Below are 10,480 nucleotides of genomic sequence, written 5' to 3'. Positions count from 1 at the left end.
GCGTAAAAAGACAGTATATGTCATTATAATCAGTAATTATGTCCCCACTGGATGCAACAAATGCCTCGTTTGTAATGGTTTTTATGTTTTTGCCTAGTCGCTCCGGCCGGACACGGCATCAACAGTATGTGAGGGGCGTAACATTTCCGTCACACGCTTGAGGTATTCGGCCAATCACAACGCATTGGATAGCTGGCCAATCACAGCACACCTCGCTTTTTCAGACTGATGAGCTTTGTAAAAATCGACGCGTTTCAAAAAGGCGGGGCATAGAGGAGAAACAATAATGTACAGTATGTGGAAAATAATGTTTTTTTTTTACTTTAAACCGCATAAACACATTTCATTACACCAAATACACAAAATAATGTTCTTTTTAGCAGCATCATATGACCCCTTTAACATTTTATACTTCAATTAGATACTAACAAACAATATCTACTGATATGTTAAGAATTGTTTAATGAACATATAAATACAGGTAATATTAAAAAATACATTTGAATTAGTTCTATACTAATGCAGGGATTCCCAAAAATGTTTGCCAGCAAAAGCCCTTATTTATAACAAAATAGTTTCATCAAATACACCCTGAGATTTTAAGGCAATTAATATTTCAATAATTTAACAATGTTCTGGCTTCTCTGATGTTGGTTAATGGTCACATGGCATGCAGGTAAACAAATATGTAATATTTTATAGTAACTGTTTCATTTAGATTTTTTTTCATCTAAAATTATTATTTTAAAAATTATTATTTAGAAACTGTAAATTATTTATTTACATATTAGGGCTGCATGATGTGGTCAAAAATTTTTATTTTGTCAATTATTAATAGTGAAAAAAAAAGACCACAACAACACCACCAACAATACCATTATTTTATTAAATTTACTCTAATTATAAAAAAAATAAGACAAAAATCTATTACTACTGTAATAATTCAACTGTACTTTAAAATAAAAATTGAGTATTTTATCATTTTATTTTACACCAGTTTAAAACAATGAACTTCAAACTACTTTACAACTGCTGTCTCATTTTTTTTTTCACCAGCCTTACTTGATAGTGTAAAATACTTCATGTGTGATTTCTAAGCTATGATTATAAAGTCAAGTGGAAGGGAGGAACTTCTGCTCGCCTTCATTTATCAACAGCTGGTGCGTTAAATATTGATTAAATATGCTGGGACACATCACTAATGCACCTGCATGTGTCACAGTGACTGTCCAAGTGGATACTACACAGGGGGTGAGTGAAATACAGAGAGAGGGAACGAGTGAGCGAGAAAGAGAGAGGGCTGATTTTTCTGTCAGGGATTCGCCCCCAGATCCCATCGTCAAAGAGCACATTAGCATTCCCAAAGAGACCCGGCGCTGCCACCAGCCTTCTGCCTCTAATGGCCTCTAACACATATCTGACTTAAACTTATTCAGCACATCTCTAACAGGTGACAGTATTCCTGAGAACAGCGTGAAGGTCATCATTCATTCTATAAGAAATTTCTTTATATTCTACCTAACTGAGTCCATGTGCAGACTGGAACTATTTTGAGTGCAGGTTTTATATAAGCTGTACAGAAAGGCAGTATTACCCTGTGCAAACAAGAGCAGAGAAGATTTGTGCAATTAACACTTCCAACACTGATAATTAAAAGGAATCATGGGAAGGAAGGAGGTGGAACATCAACTTCAGTTCTGCTGGTAGAATGGTTTAAGCAAGACATTTCTACGCTAGTTGGATGGTTACGCCCGTTTAGAGAGCTGTCAGATACAAGACAACTAATATAGTAATGAATGCTATGCTCCTTTATTAAAATTAAATATGAATGCAATATTAACAAATTAAATAAAATGTCTTAATATTTTCAAAAAATAGCCTGCAACTATTTCTCAAAATAAACAAAGTAAATGTTTTTACAAGTAATTACTAGGGTTGGGTACCAAGATCGGTACTTTTAATGGTACCGACCGAATTGCGTCGGTACTACAGAGTACCGATTCACATTAAATCAATCGGTGACAAATTTCGGTACCTGAGAACACTTTATCTGGGCGCATACGCTACAGAGAGAGAAAGAGAGACCCTGTGACGTGATGTCACCCCTGCAACTCGTTCAAACAACACAGAACGAATTGCGTCGGTACTACCGAGTACCGTTAAATCAATCGGTGCTAAATTTCGGTACCTGCGAACGCATCTGGGCGTATACACTACAGATAGAGAAGATAAGAGATCCTGTGACGTGAGGTCACCCCTGCAACTCGTTCAAACAACACACAGGGCAAGCCGAAATGTTCTGAAGTGTGGTTACATTTCTAGGGCCATATGGTTTCTGCGAACACGCGGACGGGATCGTGGAGTCCATTCATAAAAACTTAATTTACTCTATAGCGCGGAATGCCACGGAAATCGTCAATTTTGCACGAATGAATCAAAAGTAGGTCTGCCACTTAATTCGAATCGCGAAATGAACTAGTGTCTGTGAATATTAAAATGCAAAAAGACGGTTTAAATATGAATCCTGCATGTTCCGCTTGCCTCTGTATGCATGAATGGCGGAAACGCGGTTTTATTTACTACACAAATACTGAAGCACGCGTGACGCTTGCGGTGATTTTCGGCCTCTGCGTCTCACTATATGACGGCATATAATATATAGTGTTATATAGTAACACAAAAACGTAATCCCCAGAGCTGCTGTGAGAGTCACGTCGTGAGAATTTTACCGTTTCATTTGAGAAAACTAGCATCATCATACTGTATTACACACATCACTCTTGTATTACTTTTGTACAGTATAATGTACATCTTTAAATATTTCATTTCTATCAAATTTAAATAAAACAATTAAATCATAAAAATACATATTACAACCAGATTATTCACTTAATTGTAGAAAAAAAATAATACAATTATTAGCCTATTAAAAAATGTTTTAAAGGAATATTCACACAATTTTTCTTCCATGTATTAATTTCAACAGCAAACCTCAGTTTTTTTGCCAAAAAATAAAAGGGTTTAATTTTCATTTGATTTAAAATAAATGTTTAATGCCTTCATTTGATTTTCAGAAAAATTAAAACAAGAATTTCTGGAGAAAAAAAATAAAGAAAACGTTTGTAGGGCCCTATTGTTCAAAATGTTGAAATTGAGACTTTTGGACTTATTTCTTCACTGAAATAAATGTTTTTGTAATTACACAGAGTAAAGTACCGAAATTCAGTTACCGATACCGGTACCGTACCGGTTAAAATGTGAACGGTACCCAACCCTAGTAATTACTCAAGTCAATAGGTTTGATATTTAATGTCTGCAAAGAAGTCTTGAATCCCCAAACACTGCAATCATAAGTTCATATCATCCAAATCCTATTTTCCAGCATATTCCATTCAAACATATAATTTCATATTGTCTAAACAACAAAAACACATACACAAACGTTAAAATATAAAAATAAGAAACAGTCTGGTTGTTAATGTTGTCCGTTATTTTTGTTAACCAAAAAAACATTTTCTTTACTTCAAATAAAATAAACATTAACTGCAAAAAAAACTTGTTCTATTTCAGCTAGTTGCAAAGCCAACATTTTTCATTTTAATTTAGTTTAGCGAAATCAGTTCTTCTCTTTTCTAGACAAAATAGTACAATAGCTCACATCATACTGTCTGTGTTAGTCTCCCTTAATCATATCAGCCAAAAGCCATGAGATTTATTCCATGAGAACAGCTCTGAAAGCCAACGCTGAGATCTTGAAAGAATGCAGAGTTTAAGCTTCAAAAGCAAGTCTAAACCTAAATCACTCCTACCTGAAAAGAGCTCCATCCAGGGACGGAAAACAAACGGCCTGGATGGGGAAATTAACATCGATCGGAACAGGCTGTGTAAAGCAGGTCAGCTATAGCAAAGACACTAACCCGGTAAGCTTGGTTACAGCAGGTCAGGCAATAAAGTACCCTTAACCTCAATCCTCAAGTACCAGGCACATCAATAAGAACCTGGAAAGCTTCTCATTCATGCTGGAAATATGAGGCATGTAAACACTACTTTAACACAGTAAACAAATGTAAAACTGCTTGCAAGTAAACCTGAATGAAGGAAAATTTCTTAGTTACTGCAGCAAACACACTCTTACTATAAACAGATAAAGTGCCAGTTTCCTCTGAACGTTCGATCAGATGCAGTGGAGTTTTAAAATTCGTTACCAGCTACAGAATGACTCAAGCCTTAGTGTGGTTTAAGATCTCAAAAGGCTTTTAGTCTTTGAAGAAAAAAGACAATATATTGACAATTTAAAATGACAAGGACAGGTGATGTTTATTCATTTTAGTCCATTTTACTCTAAAATCATTAACTAAAATGAACTAAAATGCAAATAATTTGCAAAATGGACTAAAAACTGTCAAGCTGTAACAGCAAACTTTAACCAAATACTCAAACATTTTAGTTGAGTATTAAATTACAATGAATAAAAGACAGCATATAAGGCTGTGCAAAAAATCGTATGCAATTTTCATGTGCATCTCGTCAGTAAAGGCGCTCCTGTGATTAGTAGTAAATCTCCAGCACGTGCTTTCAGATGGAGCGGCATTTACTACACAGAGCCATAGTTCACTGACAAGCTACGCAAAATCGTGTTCAAAATTGCATGCTTAATAAAAAAGAACTTAATAAAAAACAAGGCCAAACTGTTTATTCCATTAAAGTCTTCCATCATTAGCTTTTCAAAACACCAGAGCGAAGGCTCAGACCTGGATGGAAGCCCATTCATTGAACTACCTTGAGAATTATAGGAAATAAAAGAAAGCACACTTCTCTGTCAGATGTACACATTTCACTGTCTGAATGGACTGGAATAACATTTACATTTAATAATTTCAAGTGAACATCACAGGCAATCTGTCAAAAGAATCAGCATCTATAGTACAAAGAGCCAAATTAAAATTGTTGTAGAGGTAAGATGCAGAAAACAATGGCATAAGAGAGGGATTTTTAATGACCAGGCATAATAATAATACTTTTGTTTATGGTTGAATTAGTTAAATGCAGCAGTTTCTTAAAAGATGTTATGGTCTTAGCAGATCGGTTGGAGGTTGGCAGCTGATTCCACCAGAGAAGAGCGGAGAGGGTGAAGGTTCTGGAAATTGACTTTCTACCTAATTACGAAGGAATGACCAGGCAGCTACATCTACAAACATCAAGCATATTTCATGCTGCATTTATGTGAGGTCAGAGATATAACGGTACAAGAAGCTGCCTAGCTACACAGAAAAGTCAGGAAAATATAATACTAGTGCTAGTCGTTCACTCATTCAATGTTTCAGCGATTAGTCATGTTCATCGTAACATGCAGTGAGAAGGGCTTGATCCTCATGGGAGATATATGCCCTGTAAATAGCACAAGTTTAAACAGGGATTGATATAAAAGCTACAAATAAGGAGAGCACTGAGAGTGTGTTTACAGTTACTTGGAAACCAAATGAAGAATGTAGTGATCACCAGCAAAGGGCTTGGAAGAAAACATGAGGATTTGTAAAATAAATGTAGCGTAGTTTCTTAAAACAGGGCTTGATACGTGTTTGAAATATAAAACATAGTATGAGCGTCCTATCTGCATTCCAATTAATTAACAGGGTGGATAAAGTGGACTCAGTTTTAAGATTACAGCACTGTAGAAGCATGTCAAAGCTTTGTGTGGTGTTGAAAACTTCACATTTAAGAGATTATGACAGCATGGATTTGCATAGATAACATATGATCCAATTAAGATGTCTCACATTTAATATTATTAATTGTGTTGACAAGATCTCATTAGATAACAGCGCTCGCACAAGAGATTTTTCCAAATCCCTATGATTTGTTCCCTATGATTTGTATGATTTTCCAAAGCCCTATGATTTGTTACTGGTTGTCTGTGGCATTGTATGTGTCTGCAAATATTAAAACAATTGCAGCTGAGATTTGATATTTCTACGAGAGCGGTCTGAAATATTAGAAAACCTTGCCGAAACAGGACACTACATCATGTATGCCTGTCAATTAATCAAATTAATATCTGCGACCAAACTGTGAATAAGCTAGTTCACTATAAAGAACATGCTGAGAGTGTACTTTCAACTCCAAAACATACATATCTATAACATCAGTATTTTCTGACATGTAGCAGGCCGATGAGAAGAGAGAGCGCCTGTACAGCTGCTCGAGACCTAGGGTGTGGGTCGCCCCGCAGGGCACTGGGTGAATTCATATCAGAAAGGTGGGGGCTCTGGTAGCTAAAGTCAGCCGCTAGCCAGTTGTCCCCATATTGGAGCTGACTATAATAACAACAGACTGTAAAAAAGGGGTGCAAATGACTTCAGACTATTTTAAGACTCAACAACAGAACTCACACTTTGACAGAAAATATGCAACAGCCTGCAGCTAAAAATGCTAACAGCAGATGATCAGCAACACCATAGACACTTGAAGAGAAACAAAATTTAATGAAAGCTGTAAGAGACTTAAGAAACTACAGAACAGTAAATATCTCAGATGCACTACCAGAAACAGCAGCAAAAAGCAGAACGTATTTATTATGAGACATATTACATATATAGGACCAATAAAATTATTTTTTCTAGTTACTAGCTTAAATGAAATACCAATTTTTCCAAGCAATGAATAAATGATCAGTGATATTAGACCCACATCACATCACATGGGTGAACTCTTCTCTGCTGTTTCCATGGCATCAGATAAAGACAAGTTTGAAACAGATCACAAGGAGGGACAATCCTACAAATGTAAACAGCCTAATCATGACGCATGAACACATTAAAATTTACAATATGACTAGCTGATATTTATAGAGTTGCCAGTTAGAACTCAGAAGTCATTCTAAGAGCTCTTTTCAATTTAGACTTTGAGCAGATGGTAATATTTACATTTTGATATTAGTATTTACATACTGTAGTGTTTCCCCTGCCATTATATTAGGGGGGATATCTAACATCGTTTCAGAAAGGCGGGGCATAGAGGAGAAACAATAATGTACATTATGTGGAAAATAATGTGTTTTTTTAACCTTAAACCGCATAAACACATTTCATTACACCAAATACACAAAATAATGTTCTTTTTAGCAACATCATATGACTTTAAAGTTCTCTATGTGTAGAAATAGCTATTTAAATAGATATAATCATAACAACAATGCATCTCACTGCTGTAACCTATAAACATGGATTCTAACAGTTTATCATGTTTGGTGTATCTGTGAGCTAAAAATGTATTTAAGTACTAATGCATTGTAAAAAAAATCAAATGAGATTAAGTCTAGATTATCAAACACACTTTAAAACATGGCTAAGTGATATAGAAAACATGTAACTGACAGATTTCCAGCAAAGACAACTATACTGTAACAGGGCTCGCACAATTTCTAAATCCCCGGTAGCCCTTCGGGCAGGTACGCTTCAGATTTTGGTAGCCTGAAAATTATTTTAACTAGCCCAAATAAAAAAAAATACCTTTTTTTAAATATATAATCAGATAAGAGTTTAAATGTCAATCAAAAAATATTTTCAATACACAAATATCAACAAATATGAAGGAAAGAATTTTATTTCACTATTTACAGGGTATCTGCAGAATTTTTAAAAATACATTTAAGGCAATTTATGACCCATTTTAAGAGCTGCACAAGTAAAATGAACACAGTATGAGTGGGGTTGGACAATGTCTGTGGCAACACAGTATTGAGCCATAAAATTACATGATTTACAGTTCAGATACAGGTTTTCACAAAAAAAAAATCTTATACAACAGCATTTCAGCCTTTAGACCATTTTTATGAAAAGGGATAAATCAAGCATGTAAATTATTATGTCAATTTAAAACGTATAAATATTACTGTCTTAATTGTTTAGATTTTTAGAAGGCACATTAACTTCTTTCTCATTTACAACTCTGTGTTTGCTGCGTAAAAACATGAGCTGATATTTGCATTGATCGGACCATAAATGGCAAGAAAGGCTTATTGGAAATGCAAATTCATTCTCTGCCACAAGGTGGCGCTTTGCTGAAAAATTGCGGTTTCCCAGGTAACGGCTGCACACAAAGCAGCTCCGCGCTCATAAACGCTGCTTTATCAGGAATTATAGGTAAAATGAAATTAAAATGCCAATGACACGTTTCTGAGGACAGTCGGTTGCCTTCAGATACATTCAAATAAAGACATCCGCACGGCATTTTGACTTGAAACATGCAGCGCTCATATTTATTCAATTACATCATTGCCTTTTGAAGTTTAATCCAGCCGTATCGCGATTGTCTTTCCGACCCTAACTGTAAGACCTCTTGAAATTATAATCAAGACATTTCTTATACCATATAACATATTTAAAACTTTTTTATGGCCTTAAGTTTGATACAACTCACTGTAGGAGTTTTCAAGGACCTGCGGGAGATCTGCATTTAAGATAGCCCGTCAGGCAGAGTGGTGATACATTTTGGTAGCCCGACTGGAAAACACAATAGCCCCGGGACGTCGGGCTAGCGATTTTTCGAGCCCTGTGTAATATATACCATTACTGTGATATAAAATGACTCACATCACGTTATTCTTCATACCGCCTCTAGGTTCAAGTAAGGCTTGAAGTTACAAAATAATTTAATTTGTGCTGTATTTACACAACATCAAAGCCTGTTAAATAATCATTCTTCTTTAATTTGGCAGATTAAAGTTTTTCTTTCAGTAAAAGCAAAAGTTGTTTCTGAAGGGTTAATCGACTCACCTGGTTTTGTAGTGAGCAGCACTCCCTTAATTCAAACACCACACCTTAATCTACATGACTGCAGTTAGCAACCATAGCCGCAATTATTTCACAACTGCTGAGACATTATTCCCCAGAGTGATGGCAAAACTTCACTGCATCAAATACTTCCTCTTTACAGGCAAAACACACCTACACGTCACACCAGACGTACAGAAAACCTCTTTATGCGTGCAAACTGTACTAACAACAAATAAAGACATCCTTATGTTACACAAAGCCACCCAAAACCTCTAAACAACCAAAGAAAACCACTGAAAGCAACCGTAAGATTGCCTCAGGGAGAAAACAAGTTATGACCTAATACAATGTGCACTTGCATCTGAAAGTAGAACTCAGTGAATCACCAGCATTAAACTCACAATAGCACGTTCCTGGATAATACGGCGTGGTGGAATATGTTCTGCTGCTTTCAACAGGATTATTTTACACTTTCATTCACATATGACGCTGTGAAAGCAGAGCCACACTAATGCATGTGCCTGGCAGCTAATAACCTCCGACATCAAATTTCACAAGCCAGACCAGAATTAAGAGCTGTCATTTTCAGCATCAACACATGGAGCATAGAAATGCCACAGCAATATTTTACTCCTGTTTACCAGACAGCGCAATGTCATGTGTGAAAGTCTCAAACTGTTCATCTGCTGCTATAAAAATGCTCTGTCACCTTTCACGAGAGATGTTATAGGTCATTATGACTGCGATAGTGACTACATGTAATGGCAAACAATCACGTCTTATCTGTCTAATGTCACATAAACATCACTTTGTAGATCAGAGATGCCTAATCCTTTGACTTGGCACGCCATACCATAATCACAAGAGGGAGGAAAAATGACATTGTCCATTGTCCATTGACATTGACACATAATTATAGTATAAATACTGGTGGAAATATCTGACCTTATATGTAGGGAGGACCAATTTGAAAGAACCACTGCTTTGAGTAAAACATTCACCAAAAAGACAGTTGTTTGTTTTGAATGATAAAACAATAGACTAAGACAAAGCATTGATTTTTAATATCTGTCATTAATCAGTAATCAGGCAAAACACTAGTAGCTATACACCTGCTAAAACTGACATAATATGTTCATTAAAATGAACCAAAACACCAGCTATCAAATACATTCTCTTTTGAAAATGTAATTTACTCATCTCATTTTTCAAAATGTTCCAAATGTATTTTGCTCACAAGAACACATTTCTTAACACTTCTCCTAGATTTGAAGTATTTCTTGCTGAGATTTGCCATACTGTAAAATCTCTTAAAACTCATAAATAACATTTTACTTAAGGATTATGATCTTACCTTTCCTTACTGATTGTGGTGTCCTTTGTTTATCTGTGTCCTTTGTCACATCAGTACATAAAGTACTCAATTACTTAATTTAACATTATTCATACAATCATAATCACAAGAGGGAGGAAAAATGACATTGTCCATTGTCCATTGACATTGACACATAATTATACTATAAATACTGGTGGAAATATCTGACCTTATATGTAGGGAGGACCAATTTGAAAGAACCACTGCTTTGAGTAAAACATTCACCAAAAAGACAGTTGTTTGTTTTGAATGATAAAACAATAGACTAAGACAAAGCATTGATTTTTAATATCTGTCATTAATCAGTAATCAGGCAAAACACTAGTAGCTA

The 10,480-nt window shown here is 35.5% G+C and overlaps 1 protein-coding gene across 5 annotated transcripts in view; it reads right to left on the bottom strand.

Moving 5' to 3' along the window:
- Positions 1-10,480, bottom strand: part of LOC107657974 (sarcolemmal membrane-associated protein-like) — a 67,007-nt gene that overhangs the window by 54,244 nt on the left and 2,283 nt on the right. The gene's annotated exons all lie outside the window — the stretch shown is intronic.

This window comes from Sinocyclocheilus anshuiensis, unplaced genomic scaffold (genome assembly GCF_001515605.1).
Source record: "Sinocyclocheilus anshuiensis isolate Anshui unplaced genomic scaffold, SAMN03320099.WGS_v1.1 scaffold147, whole genome shotgun sequence".
Taxonomy (NCBI): Eukaryota; Metazoa; Chordata; class Actinopteri; order Cypriniformes; family Cyprinidae; genus Sinocyclocheilus; species Sinocyclocheilus anshuiensis.
This window is presented reverse-complemented; position numbering and strand designations above follow the sequence as displayed.